At 31.9% G+C, this 18,615-nt stretch overlaps 1 protein-coding gene across 1 annotated transcript in view; it reads right to left on the bottom strand.

The window, feature by feature from the left end:
- The window catches only part of LOC115876245 (calcitonin gene-related peptide type 1 receptor-like), a 95,278-nt gene that overhangs the window by 43,383 nt on the left and 33,280 nt on the right, over positions 1-18,615 (bottom strand). The window lies entirely within an intron of this gene.

The following is an 18,615-nucleotide window of genomic DNA, read 5'->3' as shown; positions in this document are numbered from 1 at the left end:
TACGACAAGAAAACAAAATAATATGATTTAGTTAACATTAGTTAAATAATGAGAAAATATTTACTTTACCTTTAATAACATTCTTTGTCACAAAACTCAAGAACCAAAATAATATCAATGCGTCTCGAATCTAGTCTAAAAGCTATTATTTAACAACTATCATCTCTGGTCGTCGCCTGATTTCCCTCTCTCTAGTTTGTGAATAATATCTTAAAAATCAATAATTTTATTTATGTATACAGAGTGTCTTAAAAATGAATGTTTTGTCTCAGTATATTATGTAACAATTTTAAACCCTTTATGGAAAAAGGGTAATAACATTAAGAGCTCATGCTCAACGACCCATTTTTTTCACGTTTTCGCGTGTTTCACACTTTCCCTTGTTGACTTACGAATCATATCCGACTTTCCCTCATTTTCGTAACCCCATTTACTCTCAATTTAGTGATTTCCCTCTGCTGTCTTGCTGTTTTCCCTTGAACCAAACCTGCCAGTAGCGTATCTTCAGTAAGTGCACATAGGCACGTAAACCCTCAATTTATTGTTTTTTTATTCTTAAGAAAAAGAGTAATTTAAATTCTATCCTTTTTTATTAAAAAGCCATAGGAAAAATAAAAAAAAAAAGCCAACCAGGGTATTTTTGCTATTGTTCAAAGGCAGGTCCTACGTGTCTCCTGTTTGTCTCCTTTCTATGTCTATGTCTCGATGTGCTCTAAACAGCATAGATCGATTCCATTAAATACATACACATGTTATAGAATACCTTTGTCAAGTCAAATAAATAATGAAAAGCTTTAGCACAGAATATTACAACAGAAAAACAAAATAATATGCTTTAGTTAACACTAGTTAAATACTAAGAAAACATTTACTTTACCTTTAAAAATGTTTACAAACCAAAATAACACTAGTGCGTCTCGAACGGTAGTCTAGGAGGTATTACCTAACACCTATCATCTCTGTTCATTGTCTAATTTCCCTCTCCCTAATTTGTAAATAATATCTTAAAAATCAATAACTATTTGGAGTGGTCAGAATTAAAAAGTCCAATTTCCAACTATTTTAAGATAATCGTCTTTATCCCTTTATAAAATATTGTTTTTTTCCAGTATAGAAATGAATCAAGTCATACTTTAAGCAGCTATAACTTATTTCTGTTTGGTTTCTGAATATTTTGTTGATTTCTTTCAGAACTGAACTGGATCAAGTCCATAAAATTTAACCCTGTGCGCGATATTAAAACACATGCTAAAGTTTAGGGCTAAAAATATTTTTTTTTGTACTGATTTCTTTCGAAAATCGACAACTATGAATCTATGATCCCTTCCCCGACAAAAACGGTACATTGTGAGACAGGAAATTGTAGAGAGAAACAAGCCCTATAACATAGGATACAACATTTTAATGAACAGTGGTTTCCATAAAATGAATAAAATGAAAAATATACGAAATAATATACATGTACCGATTTCTTTCGGAAATCGACAACTATGAAACTACGAACCCCTCATTTATGTATACAGAGTGTATTAAAATTGAATATTTCGAATTTAAAGAAATGCTTACGAAAATATAGCAGTTTGATAGCCCAAAAAATAATTTTTGAATGTTGTCGCGTGAAATTTTAATTTTCTAGCCATTCTGCACCAGAAAGTATTGTATCACGTGCCACCACTGGATGCAAACCAACCCAAAGATATGATAAGAACGGTGCTAAATCCTTATGAATTCTTTAATGGCTCTAGGCGTTCCTATCAGCGAGCCTTGTGTTTCGTTTTTTTTCGCGTAAAAATGCGTAACAAGGGGAAGATTAAACGAAAATTTTCTTGTTATAGTACGTCGACCTGGAAAATGGGAAACTTTCCAGGTCCTTTAACATAAATAATGTTTGCGGGTAATGGTTTGGAAGACAATTATTTCCAGATGTTTTAAACCGACGCGACATCTATGTACGAGGGTGGTCCTATAAGTAGGTTTCTATTTTATCTTTTGTCTTATTGGGTTATTCCAAATTTCAAGCTTTTTCCAGATTTGTTTGGCTTGTATTATAATTTTTTGTATTTTTTTCTTTTTTTTTCTTTTTTTGTTTTTTCTTTCGTGGCTTTTCAATCCTACGGAAATGTTACATGAGCATTTTATGTGTTATAATTTTATAATTAGTAGATAGTCAGTTTAGACAGTTTTATTTTATTTCCTTCTTTAATTTTTTAATAATGGTTTTTATTTTTAATAATGGTTTAAAACTTTTAGTTTATAATCATCTGCTGATGATGCTAACATGGTTAGCGAAACGCGCGTCCAGTGTAAAAGTAAAAGTGTTTTGGTGTATTGTGCTGATTTAGTGTTTTTATTTTGCTGTATAACACCAAAGGTTCCAACCCTCAACTGTAATGGTTTGTTTTATTCTAAAATTTTAAGAATAATAGTAAATTTCAAGGAGAGAAATAGAATAAAGTAAAATCAAAAATGAGATGTTCATTCAATCAAAACATTCAGTTTTAAGACACTCTGTATACATAAATAATTATTGATTTTTAAAAGGGAGAGGGAAATCAGACAATGAACAGAGATGACAACGTGTTAGGTAATAGCTTTTAGACTACGGTTCGAGACACGTTGCGGTTTTTTTCGGTGTGTAAGTTGTTATACAGTTGGCCAAAATATTTACCTCTTCAACTTTGAACATGCACAAATATATTTTTTTATTTGTGTATGTTTCAAAGTATATTAGCAAATGCCCAGAACATACGTTGAAGTGTGATAAAAATTGACTTTAATAATTACTGTTTATAGTGATTTTACGATTTATAGTATACTTATTTATACCATATTGTACGCTGTAGGAGTATCAGTTAATTGGAGTGTAGAAAAGTATGTTTATAAGATTTTTTCCCAGTTTTAAAGCTAATAAATGTGTATAATTAATTATTTCTATTTCTAAAACAATAATAGAAAGCTCATTAAAGGAATAGTGAGTGGGAATGATGTTTACTGGAAAAAACTACATTATTTCACGGATTGATTTATATATTTTTTTAGTTTAGTTTATGCTTTATTATTTTAATCTTAAAATTGCGTAGGTGTCTTAATGTTAAAAATGCCTTTTTTCCTCTTGAAAATAAACAAAAATTATTTTTTTAAATATACAGGGTGGTCCGAACTGTATTCCAGAAACTTAAGCAGCATATTCTGCAGATAAAAATAAGTAAAAAAGTTTATATTAATGTATGTCCTAACATGCTTATTTCGGGATAAAGGGTGTAAAAGTTTCATTTTTATTTCTATTTTTTCCAAATAACTTCTGAAGTAATGTCAAAAAACTCTCTCAGACACCAATTTTCATCCAAATATTGACGTTATTTCAGAAATTATTTAGAAAAAATCGAAATAAAAATGAAAATTCTACCCCCTGTACCTCTAAAACTAAGCAGCTTAGGACAAACATTTATACGAACAACGAATTCGGACCACCCTGTATATTCTGAATCTACATAAAATATACTACATATGCCGATATTTTATGGAAAAAAATCATCAAGAGCTACTTTTTTATAATCTGTATGCTCTATATATTTTTTTTTCTTCATACATTCTATATTTTTCTTTACAAAAATATTTCATTTTAGATAATTTTGTTCGTTCCAGACAGCAACATAAATCTGAAACAAAATCTCTTTGGGCGTGTTTATAATTTTTAAAACGGAAAAGAAAAAACGGATTTTTATATTAAGCCCGGCCTAATCTAAATTTCCACTCTAAGCTCTGTTTATGTTGAAAAATTCGCGGATTAACTGGAAAAAAGAAAATATCATGAAAATTTCAGCGTCACTGGATTCGACAGAATATGAGTTCTGTAAAAAGAGTAGATATAACATAACATAACCACTGAAATTTACATCATGGATGAAATGGTTCGATACCGTGAGTGAGCTTTAAAAAATAAAAGGAATACTTTTTAATATTCATTTTTTCCATAGCAACTGTTAAAATTGCCTTATATAAAAAAGAGACTGGCAAATTAAATGGCAAAGAGAGGGACAACGTTCCCGTAGCGCAATTCAGAACGCAAAATTTCGTTCTATTTGTGTTGATCTGCGCATTGCGTCTATTGGGCCCACTATCTCATTCTAATATAACAAGAGAGAAAGAAGCAGCCATATAAAACGTAATTTCTAAATAGAAATTAGAACAATCGCCTTTCGTTTTTGTCATCATGACAGCCAAATGACAACATCATGACAATATACACGACGATAAAATACCATTTTATCGTCTTGTATAAAAAAATAACTATTAACTGAACTCTGCATTTGCAAAATTTCAGAATTAATAATACAGACAGAGCTATATTGAAAATTATATATTTTTTTTGTATAGCTTTATTGAAACACAATACAGTTAAAAGCATATACATCCATTTTAGGCAGAATTACGGCTATTTATATTTTTCACCGCTGAAAAAACGATACAGCTAAATGGTTTGTGATCTGTCTGGGGTTCAAAAGCCCTCCAAGCATTCCAAATTTATTTTTTTGGCATTTTAAAAGCCCTGTCATGTTAAAAAAAAAGACGAAAGATAGGAGGTGTGTGAATGGATGTTAAAAATAGGCGTTTACGAAAATTATACCTTCGGTATTTACCGTTACCCAGCGGTAAACATATGTTTTATGTCAAATATGAATCTGGTAGAATATTTTTAAAACGAACTGGTTAATATCTTAAGATTAAATTTATTATACTAATTAATATAATAATAACATACAATTAATATAATAATAACAAGACTTTGTGCCACAACCTCTAAGCCTATAAGATGGATGAAAAGATGAGTGAAGTAGATTCTTCATCCAATTCTCCAAGTTAAATCTCTGCTGATATGTTCTTCAAAATGGTTTTGAATTTCAGTCAAATCTCCCTCAAGACCACATACAGAGCATTTCCCCTGCTCAATTTCAAATACATCCATGTCCATGGCGATTTTCAATAATAGGTTTCTGATCTCTGATTTTTTAAACGCGTTTTAAACTCTTATAGGTTCGGTTTTCTCTCATAACGGTCATTTACCGAGACCTTACCCCGATCCATAATCTATAAACCGAATACATGCACCGGTAAATGTGTGATAAAATTAGAACAAGGAACAAAAATACCGTTATCAATTTCGAACGTAAAAAAGTTACCCGGTACCTACCGGTGCAATTTTCGTAAACGCCTAATGATGACAAAAGAAGAGAAAGGTTGACAAATAGTGACAGTATTTGTAGAGAGGAAAATGACATGATATTTTTTGTTAGTAGTAATATACAGTGAAACATAGAAAGAAGTGTCTGATTTTAAATTATTTATATAGTATGTCGCAGGCGTATTGAATAAATCGGCATTTTGCAAAAAGACTAGGCATATTATACGGCAGCGTATATATACGCCGGCATTTTTAATAAAAGAAGGATATTGTACAAAGAACCTATCTGTTTTCAGTCGCTTTGCGAAATGCCTAATGAAGACTAGTCAGATTGCACAAAACATTTTAGGCGGGATTGGTATAACTAACGATTCTTAATAATTCTTATTGGTATAACTAACGATTAACGACTTCTTTTGATGATAGTAATGCCATTTAATAATGAACTTATACCACCCAACTCAATATTAATACTTCTTCAGCTAATGGTAAACTGCTGATGGACATATGCCATCGAGTTCGAAAGGACCCATTCCAGGAAAGTTTTCTCGTCATAACTCGGTTTTAAAATATTCTTTTGGTGATAATAATGTTATTTAATAATTAATTTTTACCACCCAATCCAAGAATCGTACTTCTTCAGCTAATGGTAAACTGCTGATGGACACATGCCATCGAGTTCGAAAGGACCCACTCCAGGAAAGATTTCTCGTTATAACTCGGTTTTAAAATATTCTTTTGGTGATAATAATGTTATTTAATAATTAATTTATACCCCCAATCCAAGAATCGTACTTCTTCAGTTAATGGTAAACTGCTGATGGACACATGCCATCGAGTTCGAAAGGACTCACTCCAGGAAAGTTTTCTCGGTATAACTCGGTTTTGAAATATTCTTTTGGTGATAATAATGTTATTTAATAATTAATTTTTACCCCCCAATCCAAGAATCGTACTTCTTCAGCTAATGGTAAACTGCTGATGGACACATGCCATCGGGTTCGAAAGGACACACTCCAGGAAAGTTTTCTCGTTATAATTCGGTTTTAATATATTCTTTTGGTGATAATAAAGTTATTTAATAATTAATTTTTACCACTCAATCCAAGAATCGTACTACTTCAGCTAATGGTAAACTGCTGATGGACACATGCCATCGAGTTCGAAAGGGCCCACTCCAGGAAAGTTTTCTCGTTATAATTCGGTTTTAATATATTCTTTTGGTGATAATAAAGTTATTTAATAATTAATTTTTACCACCCAATCCAAGAATCGTACTTCTTCAGCTAATGGTAAACTGCTGATGGACACATGCCATCGAGTTCGAAAGGACTCACTCCAGGAAAGTTTTCTCGTTATAATTCGGTTTTAATATATTCTTTTGGTGATAATAATGTTATTTAAAAATTAATTTTTACCACCCATTCCAAGAATCGTACTTCTTCAGCTAATGGTAAACTGCTGATGGACACATGCCATCGAGTTCGAAAGGACCCACTCCAGGAAAGTTTTCTCGTTATAATTCGGTTTTAATATATTCTTTTGGTGATAATAATGTTATTTAAAAATTAATTTTTACCACCCAATCCAAGAATCGTACTTCTTCAGCTAATGGTAAACTGCTGATGGACACTTGCCATCGAGTTCGAAAGGACCCACTCCAGGAAAGTTTTCTCGTTATAATTTGGTTTTAATATATTCTTTTGGTGATAATAAAGTTATTTAATAATTAACTTTTACCACCCAATCCAAGAATCGTACTTCTTCAGCTAATGGTAAACTGCTGATGGACACATGCCATCGAGTTCGAAAGGACCCACTCCAGGAAAGTTTTCTCGTTATAATTCGGTTTTAATATATTCTTTTGGTGATAATAATGTTATTTAAAAATTAATTTTTACCACCCAATCCAAGAATCGTACTTCTTCAGCTAATGGTAAACTGCTGATGAACACATGACATCGAGTTCGAAAGGACCCACTCCAGGAAAGTTTTCTCGTTATAATTCGGTTTTAATATATTCTTTTGGTGATAATAATGTTATTTAAAAATTAATTTTTACCACCCAATCCAAGAATCGTACTTCTTCAGCTAATGGTAAACTGCTGATGGACACATGCCATCGAGTTCGAAAGGACCCACTCCAGGAAAGTTTTCTCGTTATAATTCGGTTTTAATATATTCTTTTGGTGATAATAAAGTTATTTAATAATTAACTTTTACCACCCAATCCAAGAATCGTACTTCTTCAGCTAATGGTAAACTGCTGATGGACACATGCCATCGAGTTCGAAAGGACCCACTCCAGGAAAGTTTTCTCGTTATAATTCGGTTTTAATATATTCTTTTAGTGATAATAACGTTATTTAAAAATTAATTTTTACCACCCAATCCAAGAATCGTACTTCTTCAGCTAATGGTAAACTGCTGATGGACACTTGCCATCGAGTTCGAAAGGACCCACTCCAGGAAAGTTTTCTCGTTATAATTCGGTTTTAATATATTCTTTTGGTGATAACAAAGTTATTTAATAATTAATTTTTACCGCTCAATCCAAGAATCGTACTTCTTCAGCTAATGGTAAACTGCTGATGGACACATGCCATCGAGTTCGAAAGGACCCACTCCAGGAAAGTTTTCTCGTTATAATTCGGTTTTAATATATTCTTTTGGTGATAATAAAGTTATTTAATAATTAACTTTTACCACCCAATCCAAGAATCGTACTTCTTCAGCTAATGGTAAACTGCTGATGGACACATGCCATCGAGTTCGAAAGGACCCACTCCAGGAAAGTTTTCTCGTTATAATTCGGTTTTAATATATTCTTTTGGTGATAATAATGTTATTTAAAAATTAATTTTTACCACCCAATCCAAGAATCGTACTTCTTCAGCTAATGGTAAACTGCTGATGGACACTTGCCATCGAGTTCGAAAGGACCCACTCCAGGAAAGTTTTCTCGTTATAAGTCGGTTTTAATATATTCTTTTGGTGATAATAATGTTATTTAAAAATTAATTTTTACCACCCCATCCAAGAAGCGTACTTCTTCAGCTAATGGTAAACTGCTGATGGACACATGCCATCGAGTTCGAAAGGACCCACTCCAGGAAATTTTCTCGTTATAACTCGGTTTTAAAATATTCTTTTGGTGATGAACACATGCATTCATCTTAATAGCTGTATTTTTGTTGAAGATATTCGCTTTTGAAGAAGGCACTAACATTTTTTCGTATTCAAAAATTATTCTGGATGATTTTCAAAAACTCAAACTATTTTTCAAACTGTTTTTACCCAAAATATATATCATTGGAGCCAACAATCAACCCGAAAGCTTTTCATTTTTTTCCTTACACATTTATTATGACTTTTCATCGCCAGAAACGAATATTCTTCCTGATGAGGTCGGAAAGCGCGTAGTCGAATCGTTTTATTAATGATCCAAGGAGGTCCCGAGGCAAACGAAGAAGTGGAATTAATGAATTTCCTGGATATTCCCGGCCTACAAATAGGCGTGATATTTCTTACCAAATCATGATAATTATATACGTCAAATTTCGCCCTCAAATATTTGTAATTCGGCCTCTATTATTATTCTGAACCGCTCCGCCATGACATTTTATTGTCATAAAAGGACTTTTTATACACGGATAAGATATTCTCATATACAGAGTGGCCCAACGTTTCGAAAAACTCTATACCGGGTGCGTCTCAAAAGTAGCTCACCCCTATAACTTTTCTATTTTTTTAGATAAAAAAAATGAGATTTGGTATGTTAGTATATTACATAAATTATGATTGATTTAGGTATTCAATTGTTTTTGGTCAGTTCCTGTTTCACCGGAAATGACTACAACTTTTGATTTTTAAATGGCACCCTCGGTATTTTTTTACTTTATTCGATAGAAAATGACATTCTGAATAGAATGGCATATCATATGTCAACTTTTGACATTCTCGTTTAATAAAAAATCGTATTTTAAAATGCAATATATATGTTAGAAAAACTAATTCTTAATCAGGGACTTTTGAAAAAATAGATTTGATCGTCTAATGTTTTTAGTGTCTTGTCCTGACCAGTTTGATAAATAAATAAATAAATGCCTTTATTGTCAAAAAATTTTACAATTTCTAAACAAAGGTAAAGTAAAATCGTATTTTTAATCATATCTCAATTTTTTGCAGTAAGCTCCATGACACTGTCGTATAATATGTTCCACAGAGTTGGCCCCAGCACCGAGCCCTGTGGGACGCCACCGAATACCTCTCTTTCATCTTCTCTATTGAGAACTATAAATCTATTATCAAGATAGCTTCTTATTATGTTCACCAAATAGCCACTTATGCCCCATCTTCTAAGTTCTTTAATAAAGAAGTAGATAAATAGAATGTAACCTAAGGATCAGAACAAAACCACAATAGATCTGGGAAGGTCGCAGTGGATCAGACCGATAGCCGAAGAATCTAAGTAAAATGGTCCATTTTTTCGTCTACATACAAGGTTTTGACTAAATAGGTAAGGCAAACAGAACAGGTAAAACTTTATATGTTAATAAACCATCCGAAATGTTTATTATTGTGTTTAAAGCAGAAAAACTTAACGTATCTCCCATTTTGTTTATTTAACTTCAAATGTATTCACCATTATGCATACCTACATACTTTCCTACATCATATCAAACTAATACAGTGCCGAAAATCGTCTACAACTCAATCAGTTTGTTTTGGAAAACGAATGAATAATTGATCGGGTCTTAACTCTTCAAGTACCTCACGTACTCAACTTATTTTATTAATTATACACATTTGGATAGAGGAATTTTCCTATACGGGCTATATTTATTCGTAGATAGATACTACGTTACTAAAATTTGTTTAAGGATTTCTAGAGATATTCAGTCAGTTTATAATAATTATTAACTGTATAAATAAACTTGAATATATTGATATATTGAGTTCTGAAATATTCCCAATCAGATTTGATGAAAGAAACTATGTAAACTTGAGATTGTAAATGTAGGAATTATTTGCACAATATAACAGTTTTCATGCTAGCCATGTATGTATAGCTTCATTCAGAACCTCCCAATTACTGGAATAAATTAGTGGTTTCAATTACACTTTATACTTTTTAGTTTACGATCATTCACAAAAATACACATTTAAAATTGATAAAATATCCTAGCAACAGATTGCGGTAGTCTGTTGTATCCATAGAGAAATCCTAATAAACTCACCGGCAAAAAAAAACCGGCTGCTAAAAAATAGTCCCAATTTCAAAGCAGGATTTTTCGCGAACCACTCATTAGATTTTGATGATTTTTTTTATAAATTGTAAATTAATTCCTTCTTAACGGATGCTATGACATAAGCCGTGCGTTGAACTCAAGTCAGTGAGAGAACAATCCGACGAAGACTAAAAGAAAACAGCTTGTCTGCAACGAGGCCTGCCCAGTATCCCAGCTACTTGCAAGATATCATATAAAATGATCTGTCAACTTTCTTTATTTTTTATTTATTCATTATTTTCCTAGTGACGTCACAGGTGGTATGTGCGAACTGAACGAAATTGGAGCCGCTATCGATCATACCTTGTGTTCTTTGTACTATGAGTAAAAAGACACTTGTACAAGGTGTCCCAAATTTGAGATTGGGACCAATAATCAATGTCAAATACAATTTGACACTAACCAGACCAAAATCAGATCAATTAAATAATGTTATCGTGTTCTACTAACCACTAATTATTTTTTCGACAAATCTTTACTTTCCATTTCGCTTATTAACAAAGTCAACACTGATAGGAAAGGGTGTGTTTGGTAAGGGTAAATTAGAATACGCTAAAAACCTAAAAGGTTTTGAAATAGAATCCGCTGGCTATATAAAAAAAGTTCATCTAAAGAATACCAATTAAGAGTAATTAAAAAATATACCGTAATAAATATATTTTGATCAATAATAATTCGCTTTTAATTTTTTTTATAAAAGCCACATTTATTTTAATTGAACTAGAATACTCAGTCGTTCTCAAGATTTAAGCAGAACATATTTTTTTTGGTCGAAATCTACCAACCCTGAAAATATTTTCACTTATTCAAGTCTCACCTTGTATAATTACTGAGATTTAAAGGTTTCTAATAATCGCTGTTCTTTCTTTTGCAAAAAATATGTCAGAAAAGAATCCTTTGTAAATCTTCTTTGTTATTCTTGTTTCTATACATAAAGAAAAATTGGCAAAGACATAAAAAACTCTCCAGGCAATGGCAAATGACCAGAATAGGATAATAAAACGGCAGGTGCCGCTTATTTCCTTTTTCCACATTTTGGAAAGCCGAAATTACTTTTGTTCCAAATCATTTCCTGCATGTCGTCAGGTCTTCTTGTCTTTTGTCTTTCGTGTAATACTATATTTCTGAAAATGCTTTATGTTCGAAGTTCTCAAGTACACTTAGAAAAAACATGAAAAAAATGGCAAATAACGATAATTTCATATTTCGTCTTTTACAGATTTATTCTGTTAAAAAGAAATGTAAGGTCAATATTTAGATGAAAATTGGTGTCTGGAAGTTTTTTGACATTAGAAATTTGATTTTGATGTCAATATGACATGAATATAACTCTTAATTTGTAGGGGCCCTACCCAAGGCCCAAGGAAATGATAAATTTAGGGACTTTTTATTATTTTAAATTAACTATAAATTTTTCTTCAAAAAAATGATGATAAAACTGTTTCTTTCCTGTTCTTTTTGTTCTCCTTCTGTTGAACTTTTCACACAAAAACATTTCAAATTTATGATTTCAGTCTACTAACTATATTTATTCTTCACCAATCCACTATTATCCTTCTCAAGTCTTCTACAACATCCTTTTTCCATTTGGTTCTCGGTCTACTCCTCCTGCTCTTTCCACCTATTTCACGTTTCATTATCATACTAGGAATTCTTGCTTCAGCCATTCTTTCAATGTGTCCCAGCCATCTCAGTCTTTGTGCTCTTGCTACTCGTAGCCCGATATAGTTGCTTTAATTCTTCATTTGTTCTTCTGGTCCATATATTGTCTATTTTCTTTCCTCCAAAAATCTTCCTCAGTATTTTTCTTTCTCAAATATCTAGCCTCGAACTTTCCGTTGCATTGAACGTCCACGTTTCACATGCCTACAGAACTACCCCCTTGGAACTGGAATTTCGAAAAATCCCTTCTTATCGAACCTCTACACCGTAGAATCAACCTATTTGCCAAAATTGATCTTCTTACATTAAGTGGTTTGAGCAGGATCGTGATTAATCCGTAAATCAGTCACTTAAGGATTTTATATATTAGTATAGATTCATCCACGACTTCAAGATATTCTTATCAGAAAAGTTATAACATTGTTTTTCCTTGTTTTTCGTTTTCTTTCGGGCTCGGAAGTGATGGATGTGTATGAAAAATGTTATACAGCTTGGATAATTAATATTCATAAGAGATAGAAAGAGGGCAGACGAAATTATCTCACGCGCAGCGATTTTAATCGAGTTATGAGCTTGAACGGTTTGGAGAAAAACAATTTTGTTGTCTGTATATACAAAAAAAAATAGTGTATTATTTTCGGATAAAAATGATGATAAATTATGTGATTGGAATTGTAATAGAAAAAAAAATTGGGAAGAAATGTAATTGTTTACTCGAAATGGATATTAAAGAAAAAATAGAAACGTGTTATTTCTACAGTATGTTTCCCCGATTTTTTACAAGAGGAAAAACTTTTTTTACTATTGACATTTTGAGAAAAATGTATTATCCATAAAAAAATTTGTTTTTTCTAAAGTGGTTAATCCTGTTTACACTTTTCCAAATTTCCATACGATTTTAGAGAAAATTAAAAAAAAAGAGTATAAAAATATGATTGAATTTTTCCTCCGAATTCCTAAAAATCAGAAGGAACAGATGGTTATTATTAATTTTGATTAACGTCATATTTTTCGCTGTTGTTAAAGTGTCACATTTTCCGAACTATTATCACCCTTTTCTCCCCTATCACCCTTATCACCCTACCGTAGCATTGAACTAATAGTAAATTTTGTACTTCTTTAACATTTTAAAATAGCAAAAAATATGACGTCAATTAAAATAACAATCTATCAAAGAAAAAAACCAAATTATCAATACTAATATATAAAATCTCGATCCTGCTCAAAACCACTCAACGTAAGAAGCTCAATTTTGGCATACAGATTGATTCTAGAGGTTCGATAAGAACGGATTTTTCGAAATTCCAGTTACAAGGGGTGAAACCACCCCTCAAATATTACAATATTTTTTATTTAAAAACGACAAGTTTCCGAAAAAACGTTTAAACTCGTATATTTTATTTTGTTTTTTACATATTTTAAAATTTTTTAAAAATGTAACAGGGTGTTTTGAAAAATCTGGTCATTGATTAATCACGATTCTGCTTAAAGCGCTTGACGTAAAAAGCTGATTTTTGGTTTGGTTTGGTTTGGTTTGGATTGACTTTATTTGGAAAACGGATTGACTTTAGGGTGTAGAGGTTCGATACGAAGGGATTTTTCGAAACACGAATTCTAAGGGGGTGAAACCACCCCTCAAATATTAGAATATTTTTTATTTAAAAACCGGTGAGTTTTTCGGAAAAACTCTTAAACACGTATATTTTATTTTGTTGTTTTACATATTTTAAGATTTTTTAAAAAATAAACAGGGTGTTTCATAAAATATGACCATTGAGTAATCACGATTCTGCTTAAACTCCTTGACGTTTAAAGCTGATTTTTGGTAAACGGATTGACTGTGGAGTGTAGAGGTTCGATAAGGAGGGGTTTCTCGAAACCTGTCCAGTTTTAATTTAAAAATAGATGCACTTTTTCTTAAATTACTTAAAATCGGCTTGTCCAAAATGCCCAAATTTGGCATGCGTATTCAGCATACCTCTAAAAACCTATTTACAACCTCGCCGATAATTTTATTTCTTTATTTTTTTAATAATATAAGCATACCTTGACTACAGTGTCCAAATTTTAGTGCATATCCATTGAATCATCCTTTTAAATCACTTTATCATTTAACTACATTAACACCAAATATTTTAAAAATATTTTAGGTTCAAGAAAATAATTTGTTCACACTGTATTGTTCACAACACATAAATAAGCATACTCTAAATGAGATTTTTTTACAACTCAACACGACGAAACAATAATAATTGAATGAAATCACTGGCCATTGTTTATTATTAAATTAGTGTGATATCAAGATCCCCCTTTTCGGTTGTTTGAGTCTCTCAGTCGTGAAGATAAGTTTATGAGAGGAAATTAATAGTAGAGTTGGTGTATAAACAGTAGACTTGTATAAACACAGAGGAAATGAAAATATGGATACGCTAAATTATTATTAATTTTACAATAAGCTTATTTATTTACCCATGTGTAATGTTGACATTATTATACAGAATACCTGTCAGCTATTTTACTTTGAAAATTTCCAAAAAAAAATTTTTTTTTGCTTAAATTCTGAAAACTAGTGGATCTTTCCTGGGTTTTCTCTCTTGTAAATTTAATCTACTACTTCTGTTGCCGTATTATCAAGAAATTATGTTTTTTAACTAAAAACTAAAAAAAGTCCAAATTTGCAATTTTTTAGATTAGAATAAGAATGTTAAGGAGTTACATATTTGCAACTCTACTCTATGGTTCAGAGGCTTGGACACTTAAAAAGACCGAAATGGAGAAGCTTGAGGCATTGATTGCATGGACTGACAAGGTTACAAATATAAAACTGCGACGCAGAATTCAAAAGAGGACGAAGAGGTGATTAACACCCTTAAAAAGAGAAAACTTGAGTAATTTGGACACATAATGAGTGGACCTAAATATGCCCTGCTGCAGAACATAATAGAAGGGAAGATAAAGGACAGAAGGAGCCAAGGAAGAAGAACATCATGGCTCAAGAATTTGAGAGAATGGTTTGGAATGACTTCAAACCAGTTATTCAGAGCAGCCATTAACAAAGTTAGAATTGCCATGATGATTTCCAACCTCCATTAGAAGATGGAACCCGAAGAAGAAAAAGCAATTTTTTTTTCGTTCGAAAAAACCTCATAGTGGTGAGGTTTTTTCGAACTCAACTAAAAATATTTGCACTTATTTAAGACTTACCCTGTATAGAAATGAATTACAATAATTTTAAGGCCAAATGGCAGTGAGCGCCATTAAAAAATAAGAGTACGCGCTAAGTAAATGACGTCTAGAGCTCGACCTCGCCAAAATTATCATCACTCGTCATTCCCCAGCCGTCTTCGACGCCGTTTTTTTTTCGACACCTACCTCAAAGTGAATTTAATAATCCCTTCCAGTAAGTTCAAAAGTATATGACAGATTAAACGTTCGAAATACGAATGTCCCCGTTTAAAACGAAAACCAACACCATTTTTCGCACATTAGCGCACTTTCGTGTTCTAGGCACGTACCGAAAAACCCATTTAAGAGCATTTTGACGTTTTTCTCGGGGCACAACGTAAATTTGACGCCGGAATTTTCCCAGTCGACGCGTTCCCGACGATTTTTCTCAAAGACCTGTGACATTTTCCGCATCGGGCGAGAGTGGTGCTAATCTGCGAGCGGATTAAGGGATTTCGGATATATTTACATGTCTAATATTTACCATTATATCGATGGATAACCGAGAAAAACGCGACAAATAATATCTAGGCTGGCAGCTAATTTGGCATGGGACAACAACAAAAAACGAGTAAACGAAGTTTTAATTATGTTTAAAAATGATTTTATTTGGTTTTTTGAAGATGACCTCTTGTATCATTAAAACTCTGTTTATTATACAGGGTAAAAATGAAAAAATACAATTTGATAGACAATTACATTATGCATCTGATTCATGCAAAATATATAGGGTGTTCCATTTAAATTAAACAAGTTATTGCCGTTTAAAGCTAGTAATTATTTAATAAAAAATTTTGGACACTCTGTATCAGGTAGTAAAATTTTTATTATTGCAACACAATATATGACCAATAAATAATCTTCAGTAAATATTTAGTATTAAAAACTTTGATGCCCTAGGAGAAATAAAGCCTTAAAATTTTTACTGCAATTTCATAAAATTGAAAATATTTCAAAAACGGTAAGGTATAAGTGTGATAAACCTTAATAAAATTTACCTTTATTTCAATCGTAGAATCCAAAAATGTAATAATATACAGGGTGTTCCATTTAAAAAAATACAACTTTGATATTTTTTACTTATTTGGGACACTCTGTATCTTGTAAAAATATTTTTAAATTGTAGCTCTAATAGGCCTTCAACGAACCCAAAACTTAAAATTTGTAAAAATCTAATCGTTTAGCTACAATACTCCGTGTCGTATGTGGTGAACAACCCTGTATAAAAAATTAACTTTTGATTCTGATAATTCGTTTTACAAACCCAAATTTGTGAGAATATACAAAATGCAAATAAGGAATCAAATTGAATGTTCTATTTTCATAATAAAAAGTAAAAAATGCGTGTTCAGGAACTTACACAATCAATCATCTCGATAATCTATTAATATTTAACATTTTGTGCGATCACTGTTTGCTCAATCGGACTAAAATAAATCTGTTTCAATCATTCTTTTTCAAAAGTTTCATTAAATCACATATAAATACCAAAAAATGTCTAATTATATTTATCACACTCCACAAAAACAGAAATCCTGTATAGATACGCAGTATACATACCACAATGATTTTTTTTTTGAACAGTACCCTAACAAATACAGACCTCCCTTTAAAATGACCTACATTACATAAAAAAAAAAATATATGCCTGCCTATGACTTTAAAGCACCCTCAACTAACCTAATATCTAATTTCATCTCGACACATATAAAAGACAAACAGAAGGTCCGGAGGGTCAGACGAAGGGTCAAGAGACTCAATAAAATTATGTAAAATTTTCTCCCTTGATCCAATAAAGGGAAAATCGAAAAATATGGAAAATGGAAATTGAAGAACATTGGATTTTCATTTTTGGACCTCCTCCAATACAAGTTATTTATTTTTTCGTAATTTTATTTTGTTTCTATATTTTTATTAGTGTAGTTAGTCGGTAAAATAAATGTAAAGGGTGTTGAACGAAAACTTTGCGAATTAATAACAATATTTTTGATTTTATGGGCCTTAAATTTACGGCTGCTGTTTGATTTTATTGAGAAAATACAGTATAGAGGTAGTAGATTGAAATAATGTGCCTGCCAGGTGAGATATACTGTTTATAGGTGGTCTGAATAGTTTTATTAAGTCGTATTTCTTACTTTTATTGTATATACTTGAACATTTACAAAGTTGTAACTTTGTTATTTGTGAAATCGACAAATGAAACAAAAATATCGCAGAAATGTATTGGATTTGTCGTAAAGAATGTTTCTGTCTTGTCGTTGTTTTGACTGCTTGGTCTGGACCCGGCATTAGAGTCGATCCGGATCCTGATCTTTTTTGACGTTCCTTGTACATATGGAATAGTCAAGAGAGAGAGCATCCTCCTCAGGTCGATGAACCAATGAGTCAGTTTTACAAGTTGATATAATTTTGTCTAGGGACTTCTCAGAGTAACCATTCTGAAGTAAATCCAAAATAAAGACAATGGAAGTCCGATTTTTTTTAGTTTCAATACTTACTAGAATCTTTGTTTACCACATTCAAAGACAACTATGGTGTTCAACATGGAAAAGGAATACTAACATAATTAAGGCCTCCAGGGGTTTAAAACAAAATGAGCGTAATCAGCGAAGTAATTTTTAATCAATACAGAATGGCAATTTTGAGTACCGTTCAATTATTTATTTTTTTCCATAGCAACTGTTAAAATTGTCTTATACACACACCGGAAAAGTCTAGGGATATTACAATTTTATCCAGCCATCGTCAGTAATTTTATTATTTGCATTTCTGATATAATAAAATTAAAATAAACAAATAGTTTACAGGACCTATTGGAAATAAAAATGCGAAATTTACCGAATTTTTCAAATTTACCTTGATTTTTATTGAACTCAAAAAAATACACACATTTTTTTTAATTCTAAACTGTGAATTAAAAAAGATAAAACCATTTTTACTTAATAAAGGGTATGGCCTCCTCTACTGTTCATTACATCCCTCCATGCTCCTGATCAGGTTGTCGATCTCTTCTTGTGGTACAGCCTGCCACGCTGCATTCACGGCCCGAACCAGATCCCTACGAATTTCACGAGGCATACCCATTCTCAAAATTCTTCTTTGGACCGCGTCCCATACGTGCTCGATGGAGTTGAGGTCAGGAGATTGTGCCGGCCAGGGTAAGATGTTTAATTGATGAGCATTGATAAACTCACTTACCACTCTGGCTGTATGAGGCCGTGCATTGTCATGCATGAGAATGAAGTTTCTCCCAAA

The sequence above is a fragment of the Sitophilus oryzae genome, unplaced genomic scaffold, assembly GCF_002938485.1.
Source record: "Sitophilus oryzae breed Bouriz unplaced genomic scaffold, Soryzae_2.0 scaffold_1430_pilon_pilon, whole genome shotgun sequence".
Lineage (NCBI taxonomy): Eukaryota > Metazoa > Arthropoda > Insecta > Coleoptera > Curculionidae > Sitophilus > Sitophilus oryzae.
This window is presented reverse-complemented; position numbering and strand designations above follow the sequence as displayed.